Raw genomic sequence first — 15,723 nt, forward strand, 5'->3', positions numbered from 1 at the left:
GTCAGCGATATTCATGCATTACCGAGCTAATGCTCTTAGCCATGTTATCCACCTCCCATTGGATAACATGGCTAAGAACTGCTCAGGGCAGGTGTTAGCTTTTGGAGATATTTGCGCTTAGCGCGAATATCTCCAAAAGTTGGTAATAGGAGATAGCGATGTTAGCGACTGTTTCCAGTCGCTAACATCTTGGCACGCCCACTTTGCATGTCATTAGTGATAAATATCACTGACATGCAAAGTGGGGCCCAAGATGGTCGCTATCTCCTACTAGCTGTCGCTAACTGGTGTTAGAGGCAGCTAGGTAATAGGGAGATCATTTAATCTCCGCTTTCTTGGCTTTTAAAGCCAAAAAAGCGGAGATAAACCCCTTTGATAATATGCCCCAATAGATTTCACAAAGTCTGGGCAACCTTTGTGGTGAGCCGTTTTAATTTATATACTCACAGTGGGGACCCAAAGCTGGGAAAGTCTCATAAGTCTGGCTTTCATTTTGAGTCCAAATTTAAATATTGAAAAAGACTCTGTAGTGAATGTTTTTTTTTTCTTCAAATCTACCGAAAGCGCATACAAAACAATCAAACTTCAATGAATTCAATGTCTTTTATTGATGGACAATTGTCCCTTGTTACATTGCAAGCATTCCATAGGAGGTGGACTGTAACAGCAAACAACCAAAAGGATAAGTAATACTTCTCTGGGTGGGGCCAAATTGCACACTGCGTATATGTTAAAGAAAACTTAAAAATAACTAGTCATTGCAAATATGAAAACAACGAGGGGCAAAATTGCATTGATGATACGATTATTTGCACTGGTGTTTGCACCAAATAGTACCAGAGCAAAGTTTATACCCACTTATCTGCAATGATCTTTCACAGTAGTGATGAAAATCTGCCAGGCAAAACTAAGGGGCATATTATCAAGGGGTTTTATCTCCGCTTTTTTGGCTATAAAAGCCAAGAAAGCAGAGATAAAATTATCTCCCTATTACCTAGCTGTCGCTAACACCAGTTAGCGACAGCTAGTAGGAGATAGCGACCATCTCGGGCCCCGCTTTGCAAGTCAGTGAAATTTATCACTAATGACATGCAAAGTGGGCGTGCCAACATGTTAGCGACTGGAAGCAGTCGCTAAGATCGCTATCTCCTATTACCAACTTTTGGAGATATTCGCGCTAAGCGCGAATATCTCCAAAAGCTAACACCTGCCACTGAGCAGTTCTTAGCCATGTTATCCAATGGTAGGTGGATAACATGGCTAAGAGCATTAGCGCGGTGATGCATGAATCTCGCTGACTTTTCGGCGATATTCATGCATTTCGGCCGATTTTTATCGCTTAGGAGATAAACCTTGATAATAGCAAGGTTCCTAAGCGATAAAAATCGCTGCAGCACGGCGATAAAAATATTGCCGCTAAGCCAACATAGCGATAATTATCGCTAGTTGTTGGTAATATGCCCCTAAATTTTTCCTAATAGTAAACAGGAATTAAGAAACTTTAAATTTGAAATAAGAAGAAACAGGTATAATCAGCGGAGAGGATGTAGCTTAACAGCTAGGCTGGTCGATCTCAAATCTGGAGAATCGTGTTTGAGGCTCATCATTGACGCTCAACACCCTGTGTTTCTGGGATGTCGCTTAATCTCCCTGTGCCTAACACAATGTAATGTGTCCTTGTGTAACGGAACTGGTGCCCATGTAAAGCGATCTGATACCTGATACCTTCAGGTCACCAACACATGAGTTCTTGGAGCATGTGCAATTAAAACACTGCGGGGAATGAGATTTTAATATCTTTTCTGATTACCTAGATACCTATCTCATTCTTCCTTTTGGATCGATTATTTTCTGTCATTGAGTAAAAGACAAACCCCACATAGGTTAAATCAACCCCATAGACTGACGCAACTCTGAAGAACCACTTACGACTGATAAGTTTTAAAAGTTTAATATAAAATTAGAATTAGTTGCATATACAATCCTCTCAGGATAAGATTCAACAAGTATACAGGAATTAAAAGGAACATAAATTCCCTAAAGAATCTAAGTCTACAAAAGAGTACGATTAAGATCAATTCCAGAATCAACAGATTAAAAAGCATAGACACAAAGTGGTTCCGTTGCGTCATCTACAAAAAGAGAATAACAAGTTAAATCTGTCCCTACTCTATGCTAGGTGACATCCCTACTTCGCAAGTTCCTTACCTAAAAAAGGTGTCAGCAGTTTGACTTCCAAAGAAGTTCAAACTCTCTTAGCCTCTAATGGTAACTTATCGAGAAACAGTACCCTCTCTGCCTACCCATCCGCTCTCTAAGGGTCCTCGGCCTACTGCTCTCTTGCGCTCTGCTCTTTCTCTCTGACTCCTCAGGCCATCTGCGCTCGCTCTTCGCTAACTGATCTTCTGTTCTGCGCTAACTTCTCCCCGGGGTGCTGTCCCTAAATACACAATCACAGTATGGGTGGAACGCCCCTTGACGCCCACCACATATACATTTACACATGCTCTCATTCTTGGGTTTTTCCATAGCTTCATCTCTTCGCGTCGTCCGTTAAGTTGACCTTGCTTCTTAGGCACCATCTTCGTCTTCTTGCTGGTGACTTCATTGACATTCCAGTTGACACTTTCAGAGCAAAGTCTATCACCTCAACAGAACTCCATTCTTTACGTTTGTGATCATAACCTCGTTTGGTCCTGTGAACGGTCATTTCTAAACAAGACCCAAATTCCAAGCGTCTCTTATCTCACTTAGGCCATAAACTTCGTCCAGCATTGTCACCTTAAATCTAACAAGACCTTTGACTCTTGTCTCGCACGTTCAGATCAAGGCTATCCCCTGTTCCTGTGAGCCCACTAAATTACGTGCAGCGGACTACGCTCTTGCAAACCCTTGGTCAGTTAGGTTAAAATCACACATGACCACACTTTTCCAACATTCCTACAAACTCTTCTACACAGTATAACCTTTAACACACATTTATATATAATTGAATCAGCAAATCAGTGATTATACTTGAATCCATGTTACATAAAATACAACGTTTATATTCTCGTTTCTACACAGTGCTATATAGTCTACACATTTCTTCGCTTTCATATTTCGTCTTCTTTCTCCGTTTAATAATAATTACATACGTATATTCAGTTTAGCACGTTCTACTGTTCTTAAGCATTTCTATATTAGACCACTATATATACGGTCTTTCTAATGCATATTCTAAAGTGAATACAGATACATTTCCTATTACTTAGGTTACATCGGCTAACTTTACGCTACAAGTGCTACTTCATGTTACAACTTCTACGTTTATTCGATATGCTTGTAAATATGGTACAGATATATTTTTCATTCAAATTGCGCTCTCTCAATTCCCCCCTTTGATGACCTCTGGGGTCATCACTAATATCAATTTGAATGACACTTTACACAGAACTAGTTACAAGACTCCCTCTTTTTATCGTTTCGAGAGCTCTTAAACTTTTATACTGTTGATCTTGTAAAGCAGCTAATCTCCTCTCCTGCCCTCTCATGGATCTTTGTAACCGGTTCGACCTATACCATTTATACAGTTTCACTATACTCAACAATGTAATTATGCAAATCAATATTATTAAAACAGGTTTCAATATGTACCACACAACGCTTTTACCAAGATTGGCAAACCAATTTCCAACTTTTCCTACTCCATGACCTACTTTCTCCCAAACATTTACTTTTGTTAAATCTTCGATTTCTTTATGTATCTCTGTAATGTTTTGTATGACTTTCTCAAGTGGTTTTGAATTATCTGGAATGTAAGTACAACATTCTTGGACCTTCAAAGCCTTGCAGACTCCGCCCTCTTTTGCTAGCAGAACATCTAAAGCAAGACGGTTCTGAAGAACCATTGCCCTAATCGACTGGATCTCTCCTTCTACTAGCATCAATGACCTTGCAGTACTTGCAGATAATCTATCTACAACTGTAGCTAGTCTCCTGATCTTAACATCGTTAAGTATCAAACCTAACATAGGAAACATTGCTCCAAATATGTCTCCAACTACTTCAGCATCTCCTATTTCCCTTTTCGTTCTTGTCGAAGCCTTTCCTTCTATGATCGCTAAATCCTTTGCATGATATATTTTGGGGAAGACAATTGCCAAGTAACACGAACCATACCAATTGTCAGGCAGTTTTACATAGGCATTTCTTCCACATACAAAATATACATTAGGAATCGCTTGCATCCCTTTCAGAAAATCTTTCGTATAATACTCTAACCTAAAAGCATGTTCGCAATTTACTTCACCTACAAATACACTCTCATAATATGTCTTGCTTCGAGTTAAACATAACTTTCCTTTCTGCATTCTATCCAAAGCTATTGGACCATTGCTACCCTTCTTCTTGTGTGCTTTTTCTTCTTCGGTCCAATCTGTTTTCCACTGTCCTGACATTTTTAGAATCTTCTGCCTTCTGTACCGGTCATCTACCTGTCCTATGAACTTTTTCTCTACCTCTGACACTTTGCAAGTCAGATTATTTCTGCGTGCATATGAAGTATCTAATGTATCCCAAGGAAGAAAGAATTTTGTTAATCTGTCTTCCTTTTTATAATAGTCCCACTTATTCATTTGTTTATAATTCGGGACTTCAGGCAGTACCGAATCATAATTTGAAAAGTAGTACCCGAACCCTTCTCTACCATAAAATATACTGAGCAATAAACTACATGTTATCCCATATGTCAGTGGGAGATGGTGATATCTGATGCCTTCATCTACGGAAGCCGGCAATTGCATGCATACATAACAATCCTTGGCCTCCATGGCATCAATATACTCATACAATAACTTGGCATATGCGTTTGATCTAAAATTTCCCTGTGACTCGTCTACGTGTAACCTACAAGCTTCATCTGCCAGTAACGCCTTTTCACGGATTACATTGCTCTCCTCCTTCTTCCCAACAAGAGCAGGTTTCAAAGTCGTTACAGGCTTTACATCTGTTGTCTCTTTTTCACTTGCATGTCCTACCATGTACGATGTGGTAACTACTGTAATAATGAGAAAAATTACTACTGGTATTAGTGTACCTAATATGCATTTGGCTTTTCGGTTTGGGTTGCCATTCTCCATGTTATCAAAACAGCGTAGCTCTTTCCTTTTCGAAGAAAAGTTTCTTTTCAAGTCTTTGTCTTGCTTTGTTTGCTTTCTCAGTCTGTGAAGCGCTCTTAAGCAACAAAAAGTCTCCTTTCACAACAATGTCTTTTTCTCTTCAGCAATAGACAACCCTAACCCTTCTCCGTCCTCTAAATGTAATCCCTAATTTTATTCTTCTTTCCACTCGGCGCTAGGTTATCTTCTTCTTTATAGCTTAAACACAAAAGTCTTTATGCATCTACAATGATCCTCGTACCTGCAGCTCTAATAACATGTTCCAATAATTCTAAACGAATGACATTTTCTTCTTGTTCTGGTATTTGATGACCAAAAGTCGGAAACTCTAATCGATTCAGCACTAGATCTTTGATCCGACTTAGGTAAAGGGGAATGGGAAGTGTGAAAGTCAGTAACCCCTCAGTCTCGATTCCAGGCGTCAACATCCATATCTCCACTGCCACAAATGGATCGAGATTGATCACTTGCACTTCTCTCACTCTCCCAGATCTCTGTCCCCAAGACATCTGCTAGATAAGTCCACTCTGGGGTGGCGTACCTTCTGCAGGGCACACGTACCCTTCTTGATCTTCTTGGACTCTCAGAGCCTGAATCCGTAGCTTCTTCGTCTAGCTCTGAATCTTCAGAGATCGGGACAAGGGTGCTCTTTGAATTTGCTCTCAAGGTTGACCTTCTCCTTCTTTCCGGCCAACTAACTTCTCCATTCCTTGTCCTCCTGCTCCTTGTTCTTGGACTCGTCTCTTGATCACTTGCAGCTTGTTCGGTATCTGACTCGAACTCCCAGCTACTTTCCTCTTCTGAGACGACTTCGGTCTCACTGGTGTCCTGACCGTCGTCGGCCTGCTCCGACACAGGCTCAGCCTCTTCGATCACCTCTACAGCTTGGCTTTCCCCCTCTGTGGCTTCTCCGCTTTCCGCTGGATTCTCATCCGAGAGAGGAGCTGTTTCTTCCAGAGGTGTTGGCACTCTTCGGGTGTGTGAGGCGTGTATCCAGTTGGGCAAGCCTCCACACTTTACTGCAGTGTTCGTAACTAGTATGACTTGGAACGGTCCTCGCCAACGCACGTCTAGACAGTTCTTCCTGACATGCTTCTTCACCAGGACCCAGTCCCCTGGACACAGGTCATGGCACAAGTCTTGTGCTGATGGAACCTCTGCAGCCTGGACCTGGAGGGACACAGAATGAATGGCATCAGATAGTCCCTTGCAGTAGTCCAAGATCAAATCGTCTGTGATGTTCAACAACGCTGCAGTCGGAACCGATGGCAATCTCATAGCTCTTCCCATTAGCACCTCGTGTGGAGAGAGACCTGTTCTTCTATCTGGTGTGCTACGTATGCTCATAAGAACCAATGGAAGTGCATCAGGCCAACTCAGAGATGTCGATGAACAAACTTTGGCAAGTCTGGATTTAATTGTGCTGTTGATTTGCTCTACAATCCCCGAAGCTTCTGGTCGATAACTACAGTGGAGCTTCTGGTCAATACTCAAGGCTGAACATAGCATCTTCACTATTTCGCTGTTGAAATGAGTTCCTCTGTCCGATTCCAAAGAGGATGGCACCCCGAACCTCGGTATCAACTCTCTAAGCAACAATTTTGCTACTATAAGTGTATCGCACCTACGTGTCGGGTAAGCTTCAACCCATCTAGAAAATATACAGACAATCACTAAGACATATCTGAGTCGATTGCACTTGGGCATTTCAATGAAATCCAGCTGCATTCTATTTAAAGGCCCCCCAGACCTCCCTATGTGACTCAAAGTAACTGGTGTTCTCTTTCCTACATTTAGTTGCTGACAGATCGCACAACGCTGACATACTGCTTCTGCCGCTACTCTAAACTTCGGGTTATACCACGTTTGTCTGAATACTCTCACCATAGCATCTCTACCTATGTGTGCTGGTCCATGCAATCTCCTTGCCATTGGACTAACAAGTTCGTTTGGTAAAACTGCTCTCCCATCTGCAGAAATCCAAAAATTCATTTCACTTTTAATACATCCAGCTGTCTCCCATGCTTTTTTCTCATCATCTGGAGCGTTTTCCTGAACACACTTTAATTCGTCCCACGTATCTACAGTGTCTAACAACATAGTCAACTCAGTTCTTTCTTGTATTCCCCCCACTTCTACATTGGTGTGAGAATACCCCTGTTCTGCGCAATAACGTGCAACTTCGTCTGCGTAACGGTTACCTTGTGACACAAAGTCGGTATTCTTTGTGTGCGCGACGCATTTGACAACCGCTATGGCTGTCGGACCTTGTAATGCTTCTAACAATAATCTCACGAATTCTCCATTCCTAATAGGAGAACCCGAGGAGGTCATGTAACCTCTTTGAGACCATAACTGCCCATAGTCGTGAACTACCCCGAAACCATACTGGCTATCGGTGTATATGGTGACTCGAATTTTGTTACCTGCCAAACAAGCACGGGTCAAAGCAATAATTTCAGCTACCTGAGCGGAATGTACTCCTTCCAGGCAAGCGGCTTCCACAACTCTGGTAATTGTACAAACTGCATATGCTGCTCTCAGCTGACCGATATCGTCTCTTACGCATGAACCATCAACAAAGAATATTTCATCAGGGTCAGTCAATGGCTCATCTACGATATCTGGTCTCGGTTTGGTGCATAGTTCAGTCACATCAAGGCAGTCATGATCTGTACAAATTTCATCATCAATATCATTTGGAAGTGGCATCAAAGTAGCAGGATTCAAGACAGAGCATCTCTTTAGGGTCACATTCTCAGCAGCCAATATGACTTGCTCGTAGCGTGTGAGCCTGCTATTCGTCAGATGCTGAGTCTTAGTCCTGGTCATTAACAATTCCACAGAATGAGGTACATACACCACTAACTGATGTCCCATTACCACATTTTCACATCTTTCAATGCTGACACCCGTTGCAGCTACGGATTTGAGACATCCGGACAACGCTGCGGCTACTGGATCTAATGTAGCCGAAAAGTAAGCAACTGGCCTACGCGCATTGCCGTGTATCTGGGCCAAAACTGCTAAAGCACAACCTTCTCTCTCGCAGCAGTAAAGCAAGAATGGTTTTTCGTAATCAGGCATTCCCAAAGCCGGGGCACGACACAAGTCCTCCCTCAGCTGCAAAAATGCCATCAAACAATCTTTGTCCCATGGTACCGGATCACTCACTCCCTTGTGCGTCAGTTGTAGTAAAGGTTTTGCCTTCAGTGAAAAGTTGGCTATCCACTGCCGACAATAACCGACCATGCCTAGAAACATCCTGACTTCTCTTTGTGTTTTAGGCGCGTTCATTTTCATGATTGCCTCTATTCTGTCTGGAGACACCTTCCGCTTTCCCCTTTCAATCCTGTGGCCCAAGTATTGCACTTCGGTGAGACAATACTGCAATTTACTTGGAGACACCTTGTGTCCGTTCTCGGCCAAGTGATTTAGTAAGGTGATGGTGTCTACTTTGCAAGCTTCCTCAGTTTCTGACGCCACTAGGAGGTCGTTTATGTACTGGACTAGAACCGAGTTCTTGGGCAGTACTAGACTTTCAAGATTTTTCTTCAGCAGCTGGTTAAAAATCGATGGGCTTTCTGTATACCCCTGGGGAATACGACACCATGTTAAAACGCGATTTTCCAGCTTAAAAGCGAACAAATACTGGCTCTCCTCATCTAAAGGAATCGAAAAGAAAGCCTGGCACAAGTCTATCACTGTGAACCATTCAGCTTGGAACGGTATCTGAAACAATATCACTGATGGATTCGGTACCACTGGACAACATGAAACAACGATATTATTAATCTTTCGAAGGTCCTGCACTATTCTGTATTTGCCACTAGGCTTCTGCAAACCCATAATCGGGGAGTTACATGGACTTCCCACGATCTCCTTCAGTATTCCCTGTCTAATCATGGATTCGATCACAGGCTTTATTCCTGCAATTGTCTCCGGTGTCAACTTATATTGTGGTGTTCTTGGATACTCGGCATTGGGTTTTACCATGATCTTTACCGGTTCTACCCCTTTGATCAGTCCTATTTCTTCTCCAGTGAAATCCCACACTTCAGCTGACACTGTCTCCTTCATGTCCTGTGGAAGCTCCTCCACCGTTAGGGTAGGATATAGTTCCACGCATCCCTGCAAGTTTACAACCTTAAAATCGGCATCATCATCGTTCGTCTGCACTTCTACTCCTTCAGGTGTGCAATATATGGTGCAATTTAGTTTACACAACAGATCTCTTCCTAGTAGACACACAGGGCTAGAATCACAGATCACAAACTGATGTTCATCACTGTAGTTCCCTATCTTCACTGACACTGGTTCAGTCAGAGGATTCGTCATTCTCCTGTTTGCGACTCCTACCACCTGAATCGTCTCTCCCGACATCGGCAGACCTGGGACTACCGCCGATCTCAAAGTGGATCGAGTGGCCCCCGTGTCTACCAAAAAGGTCGTAGGACATCCAGCCACCTCAGCCTCTACGTATGGTCCTCTCTGGTCTATCTCCAGGGCTGCTCCTAGAGTACAGTCTTCTTCCCTATTCACTCGTTGCCCTGTAAGAGGATCAACGTAGTAGCATTCTTCTCCTCCTACGAACAGTGGCAGTTGTCTATAGGTTTTTCCTCCATTTGTAATGCGAGGCGGTTGAGGGAACGGGGCTCGAGGAGTCTGAGTCCCCCCTTTGATAAACTTTTCCTTCGGGTTTGCTGTTCCCTTTACCATGCTGGTTTGAACCTCATCCTCCTCCTGTTCGAATTCCCCCGTCTCGACATTATAGGGCCACTCGCGTCTCCAGTGTCCTACCTCGTTACACTGATGGCACCTCGTTGTCTTTTTCAGTGTCGCGATATCTACCCTCGGTCTCGGTCTTTCTTCCTCATCTCTGCTTTGATTATTCTGTTTCTTTCCTAGTGTTCCTGTTCCCTGTTGCCGCTGTCCACCCTTTCCAGCTGATTGCATCTGCACCAACATCAGCTTTTCCTTAAGTTTCTTTGCTTTCGAATCTATTTCATCGCTACAGTACCTTGCATACCTCAGAATCTCATCTAAAGGTTTGTTCTGCCAACAAATCAAATGCTGTTGAATCATCAGGCTTATGTCTGGCCTCAATCCTAGGACAAACTTCGACACAAACTGTCCTATGTCTTTGGGGTCCATCACATCCAACCCACTGTACTGTTTGAATGCTTTCAGCAATCTCTCATAGAACTCGTGAACGGTCTCTTTAGGTTCCTGAGTTGTTCGATCTATCTTAACCCAGTCTATGTCCTGCACCGGCACCTTCTCTTTTAACCATGCAATTACCCTCTCGTACTTTTCCATGACTCTCTCTGATGGACCATTCGTCTGGGCATCCCTCGCGGGTTCACAAATGGGCCATTCGACACTAAGTTTGCATGCCGTCCACAAATCTCCGGGTACTACGATATCAAACAGAGTGTTCAAATCGATCCACAGTACCTTAGAGATCTTCACAAACCTCTCTACCTGCTTATACCACTCGACGGGGTTCTCCCTGAGCTTTGGAAAGGAATTGGTAAATGCCGCTAAATCCCCCCTACTCCAGGGTACATGCACGTAGCTTCTGTTCGCTATTTCTCGCAAAGGGAAAGCTTCCATTCGCATTATCTCTCCATCCTGGGACCTCGCAAGTGTACTCCTTCTGACGGATCCCCTCTTAGACCATCTTTCCTCCCATTTATCCAAATCCCTCCATACTCTGATACTCAGGATCAGTTCCTTTATGTGTACTTTCAGCCCAATCGTCCTACGCTCATCTAGATCTTGATCCGTGCAATTTAGCCTATGGTTGCCCTGTAAAGCTTTAGTTCGTGACATGTCTATCATATACCTGTCTGCCAATTCAGATAATTTTTCATGAACTGACCTCGCTTTCCGAGTAACATCCTTAGACATGAACAGTATTTCATCATGATCATACAGCTCTATCCTTTCCATTGGCAATGTGCCGTCTATGATTTCATCCAAGTCTGATTTTAAACTCATTACATCGAGCCGTTTTGCTTTTATCTCAGCTTTCAGTACCTCACTCCTAGGTGGTTCGTATACATCCCTCTCACCCCCACTATGAGCCCTACGTCTCGGTGCAGGTGAGTTATGAGGCGTCCTCCTTGCTTCTCTTTGTTCCCACCTCTCTAGATCCCAAGCTCTCCCATCCTCCCTTGGGGTATGGTGGAACAATGTTCTATCCCCCATTACTGCGTTCTGTCTTTTCGGCTCGGTCTCTCTAGATGCAAGATAGGATCCTCCGTTCTGTTCTACATCACTGCAACTCCCTTGCTGTCTGGTGTCACTCAATAAACGATAAGGTCCTTCACGGTCCTCCATGTTCCCGCGATCCCGTCCGTGATCACTGGATGTATGGCGAGACCTTTCGCGACTCTCTATATTCTCGTGACTCCAATGTCGCACGTTTTCTCCCGGGGCATGGTGAGTGCACCTGAAGCTATCTCGGTACTCCTGTGTCTTTCGTTCTCCCTCACTAAGAATGAGGCGAGGCACTCCCCCACACCCTGTACTCTTGTCCTCACACATTTTTCTAGTAATAATAATAATAATTCTTTATTCGGTTAATCACAAAGAGAAACCATAAAAGAAGCAATCAACATAAGAAATTCATACATACATAGATTAAAAAAGAGGACCATTTCATTAAAACATTTGTGCAGTTAGGCAAAAAGGGAAAAAAAAGTAATTTTGTTTCAGGGAGTCTTCAATCATTAAAACATTTTTCTTTTTCTTTTTCCCTAGTGCAGTTTGCTAAAGGTTTTTTCTGTGGTTCAAAATGCCTTTTAAAAAGTTTGAGACCAGGTAGCAGACTTCTTCCGACTCTAAGGTTTGCAGTCTTAGAAAGGCTGGTCGACATTGTCTGAGGCCCCATCGCCTGCATAGCGGAAGTATCCAATATTTTCTGTGGGGATGATAAAATTTACAGAATAAGATGACGTGGATATTGGATTGGGTTGACTTCGCGTCACAGGGACACGGGGGCAGGTTTGGGTCCCAGGCCTTGTTTAAGGGAAAGGCGACCAGTCTATAAAAGAGGTTCAGTCTGAGCCTGGTAAGCAACATCCTCTCGTATGTTTTAGTATCAAGAGTAAGATACAGTTGAATGCCATTTTTCTAGTGCCACCGATGGTATGGCAAGTATCTCCCTTGCTTCCTTGACTCCCTCCCTCCCACTCCGGGCTGCTTTCGCCGGCTCCGCAGTGAGAGAGGATCCTGTTTTCCTGATCGCTCCATTCTGCTTCTGTTTCTAACTTTTTATTCTGAGTCTCTTCGGCAGCATCCCATTCTTTCAAATACTCCCTTAATTCCTTAAAGGTTTTCGGTTTCGGTCCCCTCAGATCCATCTGTCCTCTCTGACCCCCTTGTTCTATCCAGGGACCCGTTGCTGAATCCAATGGGGTACTCCGACTCTTTGGTCCTAGCAACTGCCTTTGGGAATTGATCGTATTATTCCTACTTTCCATCTCTGCCCTTTCCCTGTCCCATCGTGCCTGTTCCTCCTGCTGGACTCCCTCCGGGTTGTAGATTGACACTATAGGACCTATGGTAACAGGTACTTGTAGAGCATCCGGCAATTGATACGACCTTGCATGCTGCGTTTCTGGCACCTTCTGGACCACGAATCTTCCTACTACTCTCTGTATGGGACTAGATTGAGGTACTTCCTCACCTTTCTTGGAATCCCACTCTGATGTGGGGAGCGGTTTATATTCCCCCCACCTAGCCCCATCCCCTTGCTGTAGTTCGGGACTTTCGGCTTCTCTGTTGTACGGAGGTGGTCTATCTAATAATAGCCTCTCTATCAGATCCTCATCCGGCTCGCTATCCTCATCTTCTTCTAGAGGTTTCTTTTCTCCCGTAGTCTCTAGCATTGTGAACAGTTTGTCTGCTTCTATTTTTTGCACCCTCCACTTTTTAGCTTCATCATCCCATTTAGCATCCTGCACTGCTTTTACCGATCGTCTCACTCTTTCTTGGCGCCTATTCAAGCTCTTTTCGTGTGCCGTTCTAAACCATGCACTAAGGGCTTCGAACTGTGTTGGCCTCGGTAGAGGTCTCGTTGCAAGCATTACCGCTTTCAGTTGGTTCAATGCTTCTATCCTAAACGTCCCGTATCTCGGGAACGTCAGTTCCTCATTTCCTTCTGTTAGCTTACTCCACTCGGAGATCCATAGTATTGAGTGTAACCCTACATTCACAGCCATATAATAAGCTGGTGTGCCTTCTGGTGGAGCTTCTTCTCCTGCATACAAGTTTCCTCTATCTCTCTTAAAGATCGCCCTTAAACGCTTAAAACACTTCATTTTGAAGAATCTACGATTTTCCTTAATTCTCTTCCTTATTTACTTCCTGATGACAAAACACCAATCCCTACGCGGCTCTACGCTGACCAGCCTATCCCAGCGCGACTCTACGCTGACCGGCCAATCTCAGCGCGGCTCTACGCTGACGTCACTCGTCCCCTCTGCAGCAGTTCCCCTCCTTTCTCAACTCGTCTCACGGTCTTGCATGCGTTTTCATTCATACGCCGAAAAATGACTACTTCCGTCCAAGCGATCACTTTTCTTGACTGTACGTCCACAGTCTAACTGTAATTGTCACCTCAACTGACGAGACGTCTTTCCTCTCACGTTCAGACGCTCGCCTTAACTGATAGGTTACTTACACACAGTAAACGTCCGACCAGCGTCCGTTACTCATACACTCACTCTGTCACTCCCCCTATCATCGGTCCTAAGGGCGATCAATGGTACCTCATGACCCCCTTTACAATGGTAGACAATTACTCTGGGTGTTCGATACACCCGAACCACTTAAGCCCTTCTCTGGATCTTAAGATTTTATCCGGTTGCGCGCGCTCACAACCTTCCCTCAATCACACTACAGGCATTCAACTCCGCTTGACATTACAACACAGGTACAACACAAAACACCGCAATCTGGCAACGCATGACCCTTATACTCACTCTCGACCGACTCTGCTGCTTTTCTCTCGCACCGTCAGCACCTTCTTCGGCAGGGATTCTTCTTCTGGTCGTCGATGACTAGGGACCTTGGGGTAATCTAAGCCTGACCTAGGTTGTCTTCCTCAAGAAGAAAACCATCCTCTGCTACCAACTGCGGGGAATGAGATTTTAATTTCTTTTCTGATTACCTAGATACCTATCTCATTCTTCCTTTTGGATCGATTATTTTCTGTCATTGAGTAAAAGACAAACCCCACATAGGTTAAATCAACCCCATAGACTGACGCAACTCTGAAGAACCACTTACGACTGATAAGTTTTAAAAGTTTAATATAAAATTAGAATTAGTTGCATATACAATCCTCTCAGGATAAGATTCAACAGGTATACAGGAATTAAAAGGAACATAAATTCCCTAAAGAATCTAAGTCTACAAAAGAGTACGATTAAGATCAATTCCAGAATCAACAGATTAAAAAGCATAGACACAAAGTGGTTCCGTTGCGTCATCTACAAAAAGAGAATAACAAGTTAAATCTGTCCCTACTCTATGCTAGGTGACATCCCTACTTCGCAAGTTCCTTACCTAAAAAAGGTGTCAGCAGTTTGACTTCCAAAGAAGTTCAAACTCTCTTAGCCTCTAATGGTAACTTATCGAGAAACAGTACCCTCTCTGCCTACCCATCCGCTCTCTAAGGGTCCTCGGCCTACTGCTCTCTTGCGCTCTGCTCTTTCTCTCTGACTCCTCAGGCCATCTGCGCTCGCTCTTCGCTAACTGATCTTCTGTTCTGCGCTAACTTCTCCCCGGGGTGCTGTCCCTAAATACACAATCACAGTATGGGTGGAACGCCCCTTGACGCCCACCACATATACATTTACACATGCTCTCATTCTTGGGTTTTTCCATAGCTTCATCTCTTCGCGTCGTCCGTTAAGTTGACCTTGCTTCTTAGGCACCATCTTCGTCTTCTTGCTGGTGACTTCATTGACATTCCAGTTGACACTTTCAGAGCAAAGTCTATCACCTCAACAGAACTCCATTCTTTACGTTTGTGATCATAACCTCGTTTGGTCCTGTGAACGGTCATTTCTAAACAAGACCCAAATTCCAAGCGTCTCTTATCTCACTTAGGCCATAAACTTCGTCCAGCATTGTCACCTTAAATCTAACAAGACCTTTGACTCTTGTCTCGCACGTTCAGATCAAGGCTATCCCCTGTTCCTGTGAGCCCACTAAATTACGTGCAGCGGACTACGCTCTTGCAAACCCTTGGTCAGTTAGGTTAAAATCACACATGACCACACTTTTCTAACATTCCTACAAACTCTTCTACACAGTATAACCTTTAACACACATTTATATATAATTGAATCAGCAAATCAGTGATTATACTTGAATCCATGTTACATAAAATACAACGTTTATATTCTCGTTTCTACACAGTGCTATATAGTCTACACATTTCTTCGCTTTCATATTTCGTCTTCTTTCTCCGTTTAATAATTACATACGTATATTCAGTTTAGCACGTTCTACTGTTCTTAAGCATTTCTATATTAGACCACTATAT

This window comes from Lissotriton vulgaris, chromosome 12, assembly GCF_964263255.1.
Source record: "Lissotriton vulgaris chromosome 12, aLisVul1.2, whole genome shotgun sequence".
Lineage (NCBI taxonomy): Eukaryota > Metazoa > Chordata > Amphibia > Caudata > Salamandridae > Lissotriton > Lissotriton vulgaris.